Here is a 14,377-nt window from a genome sequence, read left to right as displayed (position 1 = left end):
TCTACAAGAACCTAGTGACAAAACTCAAGATATGGTAAATGAAGATGTTCCTGATATGGCGGAAGCAGAAGCAGGAGCAGAAGCAGAAGCAGCAGAACCTGAAGATAATGATCAGGAGGATCATGATCATGGGGAGCCTAATCAGGGGGAGCAGCTAGAAAATGCCCAAGTACCAGTTCGAAGATCCAATAGAGTGCCAAAGCCAAGTACCAAGTATCCTTCTTCACAATATATTTTGGTCACTAGTGATGGAGATGATCCATATTCCAAATACATTCTATTGACCAATGATGGGGAGCCTGAATGCTTTGAGGAGGCAAAAACTCATGCAGACAGTGATAAGTGGATGTTGGCGATGAAGTCTGAAATGGAGTCCTTATTGAAGAATGGCACCTATGAGTTGGTGGAGCTTCCTAAAGGCAAAAAAGCACTCAAAAATAAATGGGTGTTTAAGTTGAAGAGAGATGAGAATGAACAGTTAACAAAGTTCAAGGCTCGCTTGGTTGTGAAAGGTTTTGGGCAGAAGGAAGGAGTAGATTTTGATGAGATCTTCTCACCAGTTGTCAAGATGACTTCTATCAGAGTTATTTTGGGCATGGCTGCTAGCATGGATCTTGAGGTGGAGCAATTAGATGTGAAAACGGCATTTCTTCATGGTGATTTGGAAGAAGAAATATACATGGAGCAACCAAAAGGTTTTGAGGTTGAGGGAAAAGAGCACATGGTTTGCAAGTTGAAGAAAAGTTTATATGGGCTTAAGCAAGCGCCGAGGCAATGGTACAAGAAATTTGACTCATTCATGGTGGGTCATGGGTACAAGAGAACTGATGCAGATCCATGTGTTTATATCCAGCGGTTTACTGGAGGTAATTTCATAATTTTGTTGCTCTATGTTGATGATATGTTGATTGTGGGCCAAGATGTTTCTATGATTCGCAAGTTGAAAGCAAATTTATCAAAGTCATTTGACATGAAAGACTTAGGGCCAGCTAAGCAGATTTTGGGCATGGAGATTGCTCGTGACAGGAAAGCGAAGAAATTATGGCTGTCACAAGAGAGGTATGTTGAACGGGTGCTTGAAAGGTTCAACATGAAAGAAGCTAAACCAGTAAGCTCACCTCTAGGAAATCATTTCAAGTTAAGCAGAAGTTTATGCCCAACTACACAAGTGGAGAAAGACAAGATGGCAGGTATCCCTTATTCATTAGCTGTTGGTAGTCTTATGTATGCCATGGTATGCACCCGCCCTGATATTGCACATGCAGTTGGTGTCGTTAGTAGATATCTTTCTAATCCTGGCAGAGAGCATTGGGAAGCTGTCAAATGGATACTCAAATATTTGAGGGGCACCTCAAAGTTGTGTTTGTGTTTTGGTGGTTCAGGACCAGTCTTGGAAGGTTTCACAGATGCAGATTTGGCAGGAGACCTTGATAATAGAAAGTCCACTTCTGGATACTTATTTACATTTTCTGGGGGAGCTGTGTCATGGCAGTCCAAGTTACAGAAGTGTGTTGCCTTATCCACCACAGAATCTGAGTATATAGCAGCAAATGAAGCTGGCAAGGAAATGATATGGCTGCAAAGGTTCGTTCAAGAATTGGGTGTGAAGCAAGAAAATTATGTGGTGCATTGTGATAGTCAGAGTGCTATTCACTTGAGCAAAAATTCAATGTATCACCCTCGCACTAAGCACATTGATCATTGCTATCATTGGATTCGAGATGTAGTGTCAAAGAAGTTTTTCCAATTGAGGAAAATTCACACCAACAAAAATATTTCTGATATGTTGACTAAAGTGGTTCCACAGCAGAAGTTGGAGTATTGCAGCAAGTCCGCTGGGATGGACTTCAAGTAGAAGTCTCACTTCGCATTTCCCCGGATTGGTCTGGAGGGGGAGATTGTTAATTATCCAGACCAAATTCAAAGAATGTTCATGAATGATCTATTGGTTCTAGAATAATGTATTCTAGTTTCCCACAAGGAATTTATGAGGGGTCAAACATCTCTTGGTTCTAGAGTTTGAAGTGCTTGGACCAAGATGAATGTGGAAGATTCATGAAGGAGCATTAAATGAAGGTGGTTGAATGGAGCATTAATGAAGTCATCTAGAGGGTTCCTCCTTGGTGTATATAAGGAGAGGTCATTTGCCCATTCCAATCAAGTCTCATCTGATCCAATCCAATCACATCTTCATCCAAGTTGAGAGTGAAGAGTGTCCACTCCAAGTTGAGAGTGTTGTAGTTGTTAGGTAGCAAAACAAGTGTGAGAGAGAGAGTTTCCTTCAAGTAGTATTCTTGAAGTTGTGTATCTCTTGTACCCACCTTATCATAGTGGAAGTTCTTGTTGTTGCTGCCCCGTGGACGTAGGCACCTTGCCGAACCACGTTATATCCGGTGTTCTCTTTCTTTTATCCCTTTATTTCTTTGCATATTATCCTTTTGTGGTTGGGGTTATTATTTCCATTCTATTAATTTTCCCAACAAGTCCATCCACAATTCAATCTCTTGCCCGTTCGATTTCATTTCCTTCACTCTTTCAGCTTTCGAATTCAAGTACGTCTGTTCCAGAAGCAACAAATTGATCATAATTCTATGTTTAAATCTCCGGCTATGCTTATGCAATGGCTTAATGGAGGAGTTTTGGTTGTTGTAACAAAAGAATCAAGCAACAAAAGAATTAATGAAGAACTGTTTAAATCTCCGGCAGGGTTTTTGATTTCCGGAGATTTAAACAGTTCTTCATTAATTCTTTTAAGGAATCGGCGATGTGCTACTTTGCTCCTTGTGGTCGTATTGGTACTGCAGCCCCGGTTTATTCTCTGCTGGGAGTTTCTCCTCTTAGAGCGCGAGCCCCAAAGTTTACCCCTGTGGTTTGGGAGTCTCCGCCTCCGGGTTGGATCAAGGCGAACACGGATGGGTCTTTTTCAGATCTTGCTAGAGCTGGCTTTGGTGGGGTCTTTAGAGATTCAGATGGTCTCTTCCTGGGAGGATTTTCTTATAAGGCTGCTGTCCCAAGTGCTATTGATGCTGAGGTTCTAGCAGTTATTGAAGCAGTTGAGGTGGCAATGGTTAGACGTTGGACTCATGTTTGGTTGGAAACTGATTCTGCTTTGGTGGTGCGTTACTTCAATAAACCTGATCTGATTCCTTGGAGATGGCGTATCCCTTGGATGAACTGTTTATACAAGATTTGCCATTTTACCTTTCAGATATCGCATATATTCAGAGAAGGAAATGCATTGGCAGATAAATTTGCTCGCTATGGTGCTTTGAATATGGGGGCAGTTTGGTGGAGGAAACTCCCTTCATCCTTTCTCCCAGAGTATGCTAGAGACTTGGCTTCTAGAGTTACTTTTCGCTTCTCTTAGTGCAGGCTTGTTCTTATTTATTTGTTCTGTTACACTTTTAGGTCTTGTTTTCATAATTGTTATGTTCTTATTTTGTACTGTGTAGGGTCTGTCTATCCATCCAGGGAGGTTTTGGTCTAGTCCCCCTCCCATGTTTGTATCTTTGTTCTTTTTAATAAATTCCTGGCAAGGGACGGGCGGTGGGCTCCCGGTTGTTGCGGTCCCCTTCGAGGTTGTGTGGGTGCTAGTCACCCCTTTCAGACTGCTTCAGAGGAGCTAATATCGCCTAATCCTTGCTAGTTTAAAAAAAAAGATGAAGAGTTATGCAAAGAATTTGTGGTTCTAACATTCCCCCTCAAACTTGAGGGTCTTGGACTCACAAGTTTACTCGACAGCAAGGAATGGCTATGCTTATGCAATGGCTTGGTGAGCAGATCAGCCGGTTGATCTACGGAAGGAATGAAACAGACCCTATGGCTCCCAATGGCAACCTTTTCCCGAACATAGTGATTATCAAGTTCTATGTGTTTTGTGCGAGCATGCAAGATGGGATTGGAAGCCATGTATGTTGTGCTCAAATTATCACAATGCAATAACACAGGAAACTGAATATTAGCACGAAGTTCATAGAGAAGATAGCCTAACCAAATTGTGTCAGCACATGCATGAGCAAGGGAGCGGTATTCACTTTCTGCGCTGGAGCGAGCTATGGTGGGCTGCTTCTTAGAGCACCAAGAGATGAGATTTGAGCCAAGGTACACGAGATAGCCAGAAGCGGAACTCCTAGTGGTCGGACAACCAGCCCAATCAGCATCAGAATAGGCTGAGAGATTAACAGGCTGACGCTGAAAGGTAAAGAGTAATCCATGTCCAAGAGTGCCCTTAACATATCGGAGAATGCGTTTGGCGGCAATGAGATGTGGTACACGCGGCTGACTCATGAACTGAGACACCATGTTTACTACAAATGCAATGTCAGGACGAGTTATAGTAAGATACTATAATGAACCAACCAATTCCCGAAAAGTTGTAGGATGTTCAAGAAGTGGTCCATCAATAGCAGTAAGATTAGACTTGGCAGACAGTGGTGTACTGACAAGCTTGCTCAACAAAAGATCATAGTAACACTAGATAAATGGATAACTATCAAGTCAAACTAGAGTTATTTTTGACGTAGTAACACCAGCTATTTGTTCAGGACAATGAAGTATTTTTGGTTATTTCTAAAATAACGACAATATATCATAACTTTTTTTTTCAGTCTAGAGGTTGAATTCTTGCATTGTTCTCTGGTCCAAGTTGTCACTATTTCCTTCCACAGTTCCACCTGAATATGTCATATTGATGTTGTATTCCTTCCACTGACAAAACATTTTGTACCTGTAAACACAGGATCATTAGATGTACAGACAAGCAGAAGAGGGAAACAAACCCAACAGGATTATAATAACTTGAGGAAGGCTTTGTGTGTGGGGTATGCAAATCAGCTTGCTGAGAGAATGGTATTTCACAATGGCTATCGAACTTTAGGTTTTAAGCCCCAAGTAGTACATGTATGGATCATTTTGTTTGTTGGATCCTCCTTCCATTAGTTTATTTAGCGAGGAAAGGGATTATGGCTTTGGCGCTCTCTAACATTAGTCAGAGTTTTGAGTACCGACTTTCTGGAGGTCTAGAACTGAGACTTATTATTGATCTTTTACTGTTAGCTAGGTGCATCCGTCCTCTCTGCTCAAACCAGATGATGAAGGGAAATTTCCAAATTATGTCGTGTACCAGGAACTTATTGCCACTTCTCTTCCATACTTGCGCATTGTATGTGCTGTAAATGTTGCATGGGTTACACCCATTTTGAACAAGGTTAATAAACTAAACATCAACAAGCTGAGGTAAGCCAGTTTCCATGAACACAATTATGTAGAGAATCATTATGTTCCTAATTCAAGGTCCCATATTAAAAATATTTGTGTTTTTCCATAATGTAGCGGTGGGATTGGTCATATTGAAGAGCATGCAGAGGGAAATCTTTCTGATTTGCCAAAGAAAGATGCTGTTACAGCTATTCCTGATGATCAAGAAAGTAAAATACAAGCAGCCAGAGAACGATTTCTTGCTCGTAAAGGAAAGAAATGAGCTTGATCGGCAGTTGTATTTGATGAAACAGTCATCGCATTGGTGCGCTCTCTGTCAACGTGGAGTAAGATTGTAAAGGCTGCTTCAAAGAGAGAGTAGTTGCTGCTCAAATATCAACTACAGTGCTCACTCCCCACAACCAAGGAAACTAACTTCCTAATTTCCTGATCAAGATCACGTTACCCTCGTCCATGATTAGAGAGTATCATGGAAAATCCATTGGAAGTCTTGGGAATTTTTGTGTAATCCGAAGGAAGAAGGTGGTTTGGGGTTTCGCAGCCTTACTGAATTTAATTTGGCGATGTTAGCAAAGCAAGCTTGGAGAGTTATTTCTGACCCTCATTCTCTGACTGCTGGAATTTATAGGGCTAAATATTATCCTTCATGCACTTTCTGGACAGCAACAACTCATGCTTGTCCTTCGTATTCATGGAGGAGTATTGCTGCTGCAAGGGATTTAATTATTCAAGGCTCTTATTGGCAGATAGAGAATGGAGTGCAAGTGAGGGCATGGTTGGACCCGTGGGTGCCAGGGATTCCCAATTACACACCGGCAGTATTAGCTCCTGTGGTGAATACTTCGCTAAAGGTCAGTGACTTAATCCTTGACTTGTCCTACTGGAATGAGGACTTAATTAGAGACTTGTTCTCTATAGAAGAGGCTGAGGCTATTTTAAGAATTCCTTTCAGTACTAGGGATGTTGAGGATATATGTGTTTGGAGGATGGAAGGTGATGGGACCTTCTCTGTCAAGACTGCATATTAACATTCCTTTGTGCAATCTTCTTCTAGAAGACCTAATACATTAGATGTTCCTGATGACTTTTGGAAGAAGATTTGGAAGGTGGTCGTCCCTACTCCGGCTAAGTTGCATACCTGGCGGGTGTGTAACAATGTTCTTCCATCTTTGGAGCGTCTTGCTTCTAAACATGTAGTGTTGGAGTCCCAAGTATGTGTGTAATGTGATGGGGAGATTGAGACTACTCTTCATTTAAGTCGCAATTGCTTGTTTACTAAGCAAGTGTTGCAATCTAATAGAAGAGTGAGTCAAATAGGCTTGGATATGCAAACAGACAGTATGGATGTAGTTGAGTGGCTTAGTTTTTGTGCTAAGCATCTTCAGAAAAAAGGCTTTTGAGGAATTAATGTATCTGTTATGGAGCATTTGGAAGGAGAGAAACAACACAATTTAGGATCAGAAGTCATCTCAGGCTAATGATGTGGCTTTGCGTGCTAGTACAAGACTAGCTGAATTTCGATTCCATAATGGGAAGACAGGGAGTACTGGTAGAAGGGCCAGAGACGTGGAGTGGATGTGTCCTCCTTTGGGGGTTCTAAAACTTAACATAGATGGTTCTTTTCAAGCTGCTTCAAGGAAGGGAGGTCTTGGGTTTGTAATTCGGGACTCGACTGGTTCCTTAATTGCTGAAGGGGCACGACCTCTTCACAATCTGCTCTCAGCTGAACATGCCGAGGCCTTAGCATGTCAGGCTGCTGTAAGCTTTGTTTTAGATCATAACATGATGCCTGTATTGATAGAGACTGATTCGAAGCTGGTGCAACAACAGGTTTCGGTCAACTCCATTTCAAATACTTCTTTGCTGGGAAGAATTTATAATGATATTGGGGAGAGTTTGCTCTCTTTTCCAAATGTGAAGATTAGTCATATAGGTAGGGAAGCCAACAAGGTTGCTCACCTACTACCAGATCATGCCAAGTCTCTGCAACAAGAGCTGGTTTTTGTTTCTCCACCTAGTTTTTTGCGGGCTGCTGTAATAGCTGATTCTAATGCTTTGTAGTTCTTCTAATTTTCAATAAAGGGATGACCTCGTTTTACTATAAAAAAATGATTAGAGAGTATCAATCAACTGTCTGTTAGAAATTGTTTTATTCAATGCTGATCTTTGGTGAATTTTGACTTATAAGAGTACACGTATCGTCCTAGTATAGGCCTATTTTGTGCTTGCTGGCCGTTTGTTGACATGTACACTTTGTAAATATTTCCATATATCAAAGCTCCTCAACATAGAATGAGTGAATGACCATACAGAAAACAAAATTGTTTGCTTCTACCATTCGACGTCACCGTCTTTTTGTTCCACTGTTGGGATGATTAGCGACTTGTTACATTATTACTGATTCGCGTGCAATAATGAATACCATTGCTTTGCAGTATTGCTTCACCGATAATACTGATATGGAGGGGAAACTGTGGCAAACGGGCAATTCTGGTTCTATTCTAAATTAGTAACCAGCCATACTCAAAACACTTATGCCAACAAAGTTTTGTCGCAAAATTCCGTACTTGAATTTCTTTAGCCAAAAATCTATTTTGGTTTGGAATGAGATGCTAGGACATTTGGAAATGAGAAATTTTATATACACACCCCTTTATACTTAATACACACGTCTTAAATTTTTTTGTCCAAATTTTTTCCCCAAACTTCCTCTTATGCCCTCTTTATTTTACTTTATACACACTCCTTAAATCCATCATCTTCTTCCTTCTGCCAAATCGAACCCAAGCATGCTGCTCCTCAATCTTGCACCCTATTTCTCACGGTCTCACTTCTATGACCCATACCACCATCCTCCAAGTGAAACCAAATCGAAAGAAATTGGCAAGCAAATGAAACTCGACAAACAATCAATGGAGACATAGTGAGAGAATATTGTTTTTTATATTAATTTCCCATTCAATTAACCTCCAAGATTGATTAAATGTACCATGAGAAAGTTGAAATCACCAGGACGCTTGCAGACCGTAGACCACTTGGAGTCCTAAATATGTAGAGAAACTCAAAAGCTTAATATTCAAATTTGAATTTGTTACTTCAGCCTATCAAATTCATGAAAAAAAAACTTGAATATAGTATGAGAAGTGTAGATACCTACTAGCATGACTAGTTTGCTATCTCACCAAGCATAATTAACACCCTCTTTGGGACACCCATAAGCCATGGTGAGGCCCAACCGAGACTTGCATCTTGTAGCCCTATGTTCAAGCTACGCTACGGTATCCGGAAGTAGCAAATCCGTCGCCGGGAAGCCACCTTTCCGGCCTTGCCAAGTTGCCTCCACAATATGCTTTTCTAGACTAGAATAGTAACTTTGAGTCCCACATCTAAGAAAATGTAAATGAGGGAGCCTCCTTCTCCTATAAAAGGAGACTCCTTCCCACTTACTCAACATCCCATTACATGCTTTGTAATCCCTCTCGGGCCGCAAGGCTCAACACACTAGTATAAGCTTTCAAGTGGACGTAGTCTCCCGCCAAGGCGGAGACGAACCACTATACATCTTGTGTCACTCTCTCTCTCTCTCTCTCTTTACTTATCGTTAATTAGATCCCTACGGATCCAAGCATTAACATTGGCGCCGTCTGTGGGAAGCCAACACAAAGGCTTCGTCACCTACCACGAACTTCGACCCGAAAGGGTCGAGTCAACGCTCATTCAACATCAAATTGGGGCCGGTCAATGCTCAGTCAACGCCCGGTGGGGTCGGTCAACGCCCATAGGGTCCGGTCAACGCTGAACTTCAAAAAAAAAAAAAAAAAAAAAGGGCGGCAAACTTCTCTGGACACCCAGAGATTTGCTCTGGGCACCCAGCCACTTCCGCCAGATCTTCTTCTCCGCTGCAACTTCTCCGGTCGACGCCGCTGCACATCCCTCCGCCCAGTGCTGCGCCGCCCGACCCCCAACCGCTCCGCCCAGCGCTCCGAAGCTCCTCCGCCCAGTGCTCCACTGCCCCGCCCAGCGAACTCGTCACGCTCTACAAGGCTTCGTTGCAGCTCCGCCGGGGATGCTCCGCTACACTGCTGCGCGCCAATCTTCCCTCCGCCCAACTCGTTGCCCAGCGCCTTCGCTCTGCCGCTGACCCACTCTAGACGCAGGGCACCTCTAGCGGCACAACACCTCCGCTGGCAAGTCACCGCTAATCTCTTCCGCTAGCCAGGCCTCCGTCGAGCAAAACTTCCGCTAGCCAAACTGCTCCTTCACCAACCATCACCGCTGGGCTTCCTCCGCCAAGCGGACACCGCCGAGCTGCACCGCCGGAACTTCACCGCCGAGCTGCACCGCTGGAAGTTCACCGCCGAACTTCACCGTCGAGTTCCGCTGCAAGTTCACCGCCGGATAGCTCCGCTCCGCTAGCCAAAAGCTTCCGCTGGCCCAAACCTCCAACACCACTAGCTCCGCTGGCCTACATCCGCTACTGTACACCGCTAGCAAGCCATCGTCCGCTAACTTAATGAACACCGCCAGCGTCAACAAGCTAGTGGCAACGCCAGCAGGTCACCGCCGGCATATCGTCATCATACGTCAGCGGCAACTACCAACTGCTATCTGATCATCAATCTCAGATTCAATCATCTCCCTCCACCAGCCGCTCCCGCTGGCCATCACCGCTGATCATGATCCGCCAGATGCAAAGCTAGTCGCCGCTGGCCAATCCCAGCCACCGATTGAGCTCCGCCGACCGCTGACCGCTAGCCCTCCACTGCTGAAAATTCATCCACTAGCCAATCCCCACCACCGCTGATCTGGATGTTGAGAAGCTGATCCAAATCCACCCACCTCTTACGTCCTTCTGCGAGCATCACACTCTTACCCACTGCGATTCGCCGAAGAATCCAAAGCAGGATTCAAAATCCGAACCTCAGAGCCCAGAACTTTGCTCGACGCGGCTGTGACCAATGAGATAAGTACTCATTGTTTTCTCTATTTTGACTTCGTTTGTGGACCATATGAAACCACGCCTATTATGCCTGCATATTTGCACGTGATCTGCTCTGTTCTAAATTGAGGACACCACATGTGGCATACTCTGCTTGCTACAGCACACATATAACTGATTTATGTGTTGTATATACATGGCCTATTTATGTCTTCTATATGCATGGCCCATAGCACACCCACAACACACATTCTTAATTGATGAGTTAATCAATTGTACAAGCTATAGCTAGCTCTTATCTACACGTTCCAGAGATGCATGCATAATTGCAATTAATCATCACATGGCATACTCTGCTTGCTACAGCACACATATAATGACAATTCAAAACAGCAATCATGTACATTTTATATATACTTGGCTAGCTGGCTTGCATGTTAGCAACTAGACAATCACTCTCCATGAGTATATGCCTACTACATACTTATAATAATCAAAAGGCCTACAAGATCATTTCCTATGCTTTAATAGTCTCTGCCTGCTTTGCTAATTAAGTGATCTGCCATGCTCTACTATAGTGCCACATATGTGCAACGTCACACACTTATCGGTCCATTAATTGAGCTCATGCTTATAAACATATATCTTATGGGCAGGAACGTGTACGCACATGTATTGGCTGCTACTTGCATATATCAAAGTGATTATTTGTGCCATTTGACTAGTGCATTTACATATAAATGATGTCGTCACGGCTATGCTCCATCATCGCACATAAGGAATTCCGTTCCTCACACATTTGACATTCAAAGTAGATATATATATACATGTTATTTGTCATCAACCACCACATTTGCTTATACACTTTGCTTACAATTTTGCCAAAGTACACATGCAAATTGTTGATGTTGATTTTACAAATCTACATATTAATCATCTATTTTGTTGCAAGGAAATTCAACTATTTCTATTGAGCATTCAATCTCAACTACGAGTTGATGTACATGATCGGAATACTTTATCCGCCACAAGCAATGGACCGTCATGCTCGGCCAACTCCGCTAACCTCCAAATCGGCATAAGATAAGTCACTATCTTATCTTTTACGCTCTTGCAATTAGAGTCTTTGCCATGACTATACATGTCTCCATGACCCTTAAGCATGCCTACAAAATGTTATTAGCAACTGTACTACAAGTAAATGCTATACACATATGTCATGCTACTACTTAATTGCAACCCAATTAAATAAACATGGGACACTCAAACAAAATATTATTACTTGCTCTATGTGTTTGTCATTTTTTCATGCAGATACAAACTTTACGAGTCTATGGTCTACGACCAACCGCCAAGCGGTAAGGCAACGCCTCATAATGACAATGACCGCTACGCGGCATTGCAGTCAAGTTTCTCCTCTGAGAAATAGCAAAGGGACTAGTTAACACAGCCCACGGCAGCCATTGATCCGGCAGTTAACCCCGACGCTTGGGTACCAAAGATTGGGCTCGCAACCCAACACCCTCTGCTCCGCGCAGCTCCCCTCATCAAACAATTTTCCGACCATCCGGAGGTCTATAGCCAGGAGTGGGGGACTCCTCGCAGGGCCTAGCAGGGGCCCACCCGAAAGGGCAAAAGCGTTCGCTCCAACCAATTCTAGATGGACGACGCACTCGCACTAATTATGCTTGATATACGGCACAAAGCTACGCTTTGGTATCAACCCGCAAGAACACCCTCCTTGACTGGGGACTTCAGGGACTTATACATACAGCCCAGCATAATTAGCAACGGCCACGCTCATGCCTAAGGGCGTCACCATCGAGCTACCCGTTAAAGCCTCATGGCAACATCGCCAGGCTTTCGCGCTCGTGCCTCAGCGGCACCGCCGAGCTTTTCGCGCTCGTGCCTCAGCGGCACCGCCTGCTTTCGCGCTCGTGCCTCAGCGGCACAGCCTGCTTTCGCGCTCGTGCCTCAGCGGCACCGCCGAGCTTTCGCGCTCGTGCCTCAGCGGCACCGCCTGCTTTCGCGCTAGTGCCTCAGAGGCACCGCCTGCTTTCGCGCTCGTGCCTCAGCGGCACCGCCGAGCTTTCGCGCTCGCGCCTCAACGGCACCGCCGACCTTTTCGCGCTCGTGCCTCAGCGGCACTGCCTGCTTTCACGCTCGTGCCTCAGCGGCACCGCCGAGCTTTCGCGCTTGTGCCTCTGAGGCACCGCCAAGCTTTTCGCGCTCGTGCCTCAGCGGCACAGCCGAGCTTTTCGCGCTCGTGCCTCAGCGGCACCGCCGAGCTTTTAGCGCTCACGCCTTCGCGGCACCCTTGAGGTTCCGCTCCCGAGCTTTCACTCATGCCTTCCCGGCAACCCTTGAGCTTCCGCTCATGCCTCCCCGGCAACCCACGAGCTTCCGCTCACGAGCTCCCCGCTCATGCCTTCGCGGCACCCCCGAGCTTCCGCTCATGCCTTCCCGGCAACCCTTGAGCTTCCGCTCATGCCTCCCCGGCAACCCACGAGCTTCCGCTCACGAGCATACCGCTCATGCCTTCGCGGCACCCCTTGAGCTTCCGCTCACGAGTTTACCGCTCATGCCTTCGCGGCACCCCCGAGCTTCCGCTCACGAGCTTACCGCTCATGCCTTCCCGGCACCCCGAGCTTCCGCTCATGCCTCCCCGGCATCCCGAGCTTTCTCTCATGCCTTCCCGGCAACCCTTGAGCTTCCGCTCATGCCTCCCCGGCAACCCACGAGCTTCCCGCTCATGCCTCCCCGGCAACCCTTGAGTTTCCGCTCATGCCTCCCCGGCATCCCGAGCTTTCGCTCATGCCTTCCCAGCAACCCTGGAGCTTCCGCTCATGCCTCCCCGGCAACCCACGAGCTTCCCGCTCATGCCTCCCCGGCACCCCTAGCTTCCCGCTCATGCCTTTCCGGCACCCCGAGCTTTCGCTCATGCCTTCCTGGCAACCCACGAGCTTCCCGCTCATGCCTTCCCGGCATCCCACGAGCTCCCCGCTCATGCCTTCCCGGCAACCCCGAGTTTCCCGCTCACGAGCTTTCCGCTCATGTCTACTCAACACACCACACGTTAATGGAACATTGAATTTTTCTACCATTTGTCGTTTACCGACCGCGACAAATCAAATTCTTTTCGCGTTCCATTAATACGAGCGAAAACCAAACAGACACAACCGTACGCGCGGTCATCGTTCATGAGTTACAAATGCATACCTTCGCGGCACTCATGCAACTTACATCTCACGAGCGTAACCCCGTCAAACTCGACCTCGTTCGTCTCCTTGCGCGCGTCACACATTTATCATATGCAATCCATATGCTCACACGACCATGTATCACGCACCTCATACATTCGTATATGCCAACGCATATCAATGCAACTCACATTTGTTGCCCAATGCAACAAGCATTCTACATATGCCTATTTTTTGTCTTTGTCGTGCAGGTTAACGAGTCCCTTCTTGCCTACGGAGTTCGGGGACTTGTAGGGGCTCCGTACCGCCCGGTTACTTATGCTTGGTGACATCATGTGTATAACTCCCCAACCAAGAAGTTCCTCTTACTTGGGGACTTCGGGGACTTGTAGATACCTACTAGCATGACTAGTTTGCTATCTCACCAAGCATAATTAACACCCTCTTTGGGACACCCACAAGCCATGGTGAGGCCCAACCGAGACTTGCATCTTGTAGCCCTATGTTCAAGCTACGCTACGGTATCCGGAAGTCGCAAATCCGTCGCCGGGAAGCCACCTTTCCGGCCTTGCCAAGTTGCCTCCACAATATGCTTTTCTAGACTAGAATAGTAACTTTGAGTCCCACATCTAAGAAAATGTAAATGAGGGAGCCTCCTTCTCCTATAAAATGAGACTCCTTCCCACTTACTCAACATCCCATTACATGCTTTGTAATCCCTCTCGGGCCGCAAGGCTCAACACACTAGTATAAGCTTTCAAGTGGACGTAGTCTCCCGCCAAGGCGGAGACGAACCACTATACATCTTGTGTCACTCTCTCTCTCTCTCTCTTTACTTATCGTTAATTAGATCCCCACGGATCCAAGCATTAACAAGAAGTTTTTTGAGTGCACGGATAAATTAGTTGTGTTGTTATTGAATGTAGGATCTTGGTCGTCCTGGTTATCTCCAGTTCTAGGTCAAAGTTTTTATTTTCTTTATTTTATTTTCGGTTTTTTGTAGTTTTCTTTTTGTTCATCT

Source organism: Rosa rugosa, chromosome 5 (assembly GCF_958449725.1).
Source record: "Rosa rugosa chromosome 5, drRosRugo1.1, whole genome shotgun sequence".
Classification (NCBI taxonomy): domain Eukaryota; kingdom Viridiplantae; phylum Streptophyta; class Magnoliopsida; order Rosales; family Rosaceae; genus Rosa; species Rosa rugosa.
This window is presented reverse-complemented; position numbering follows the sequence as displayed.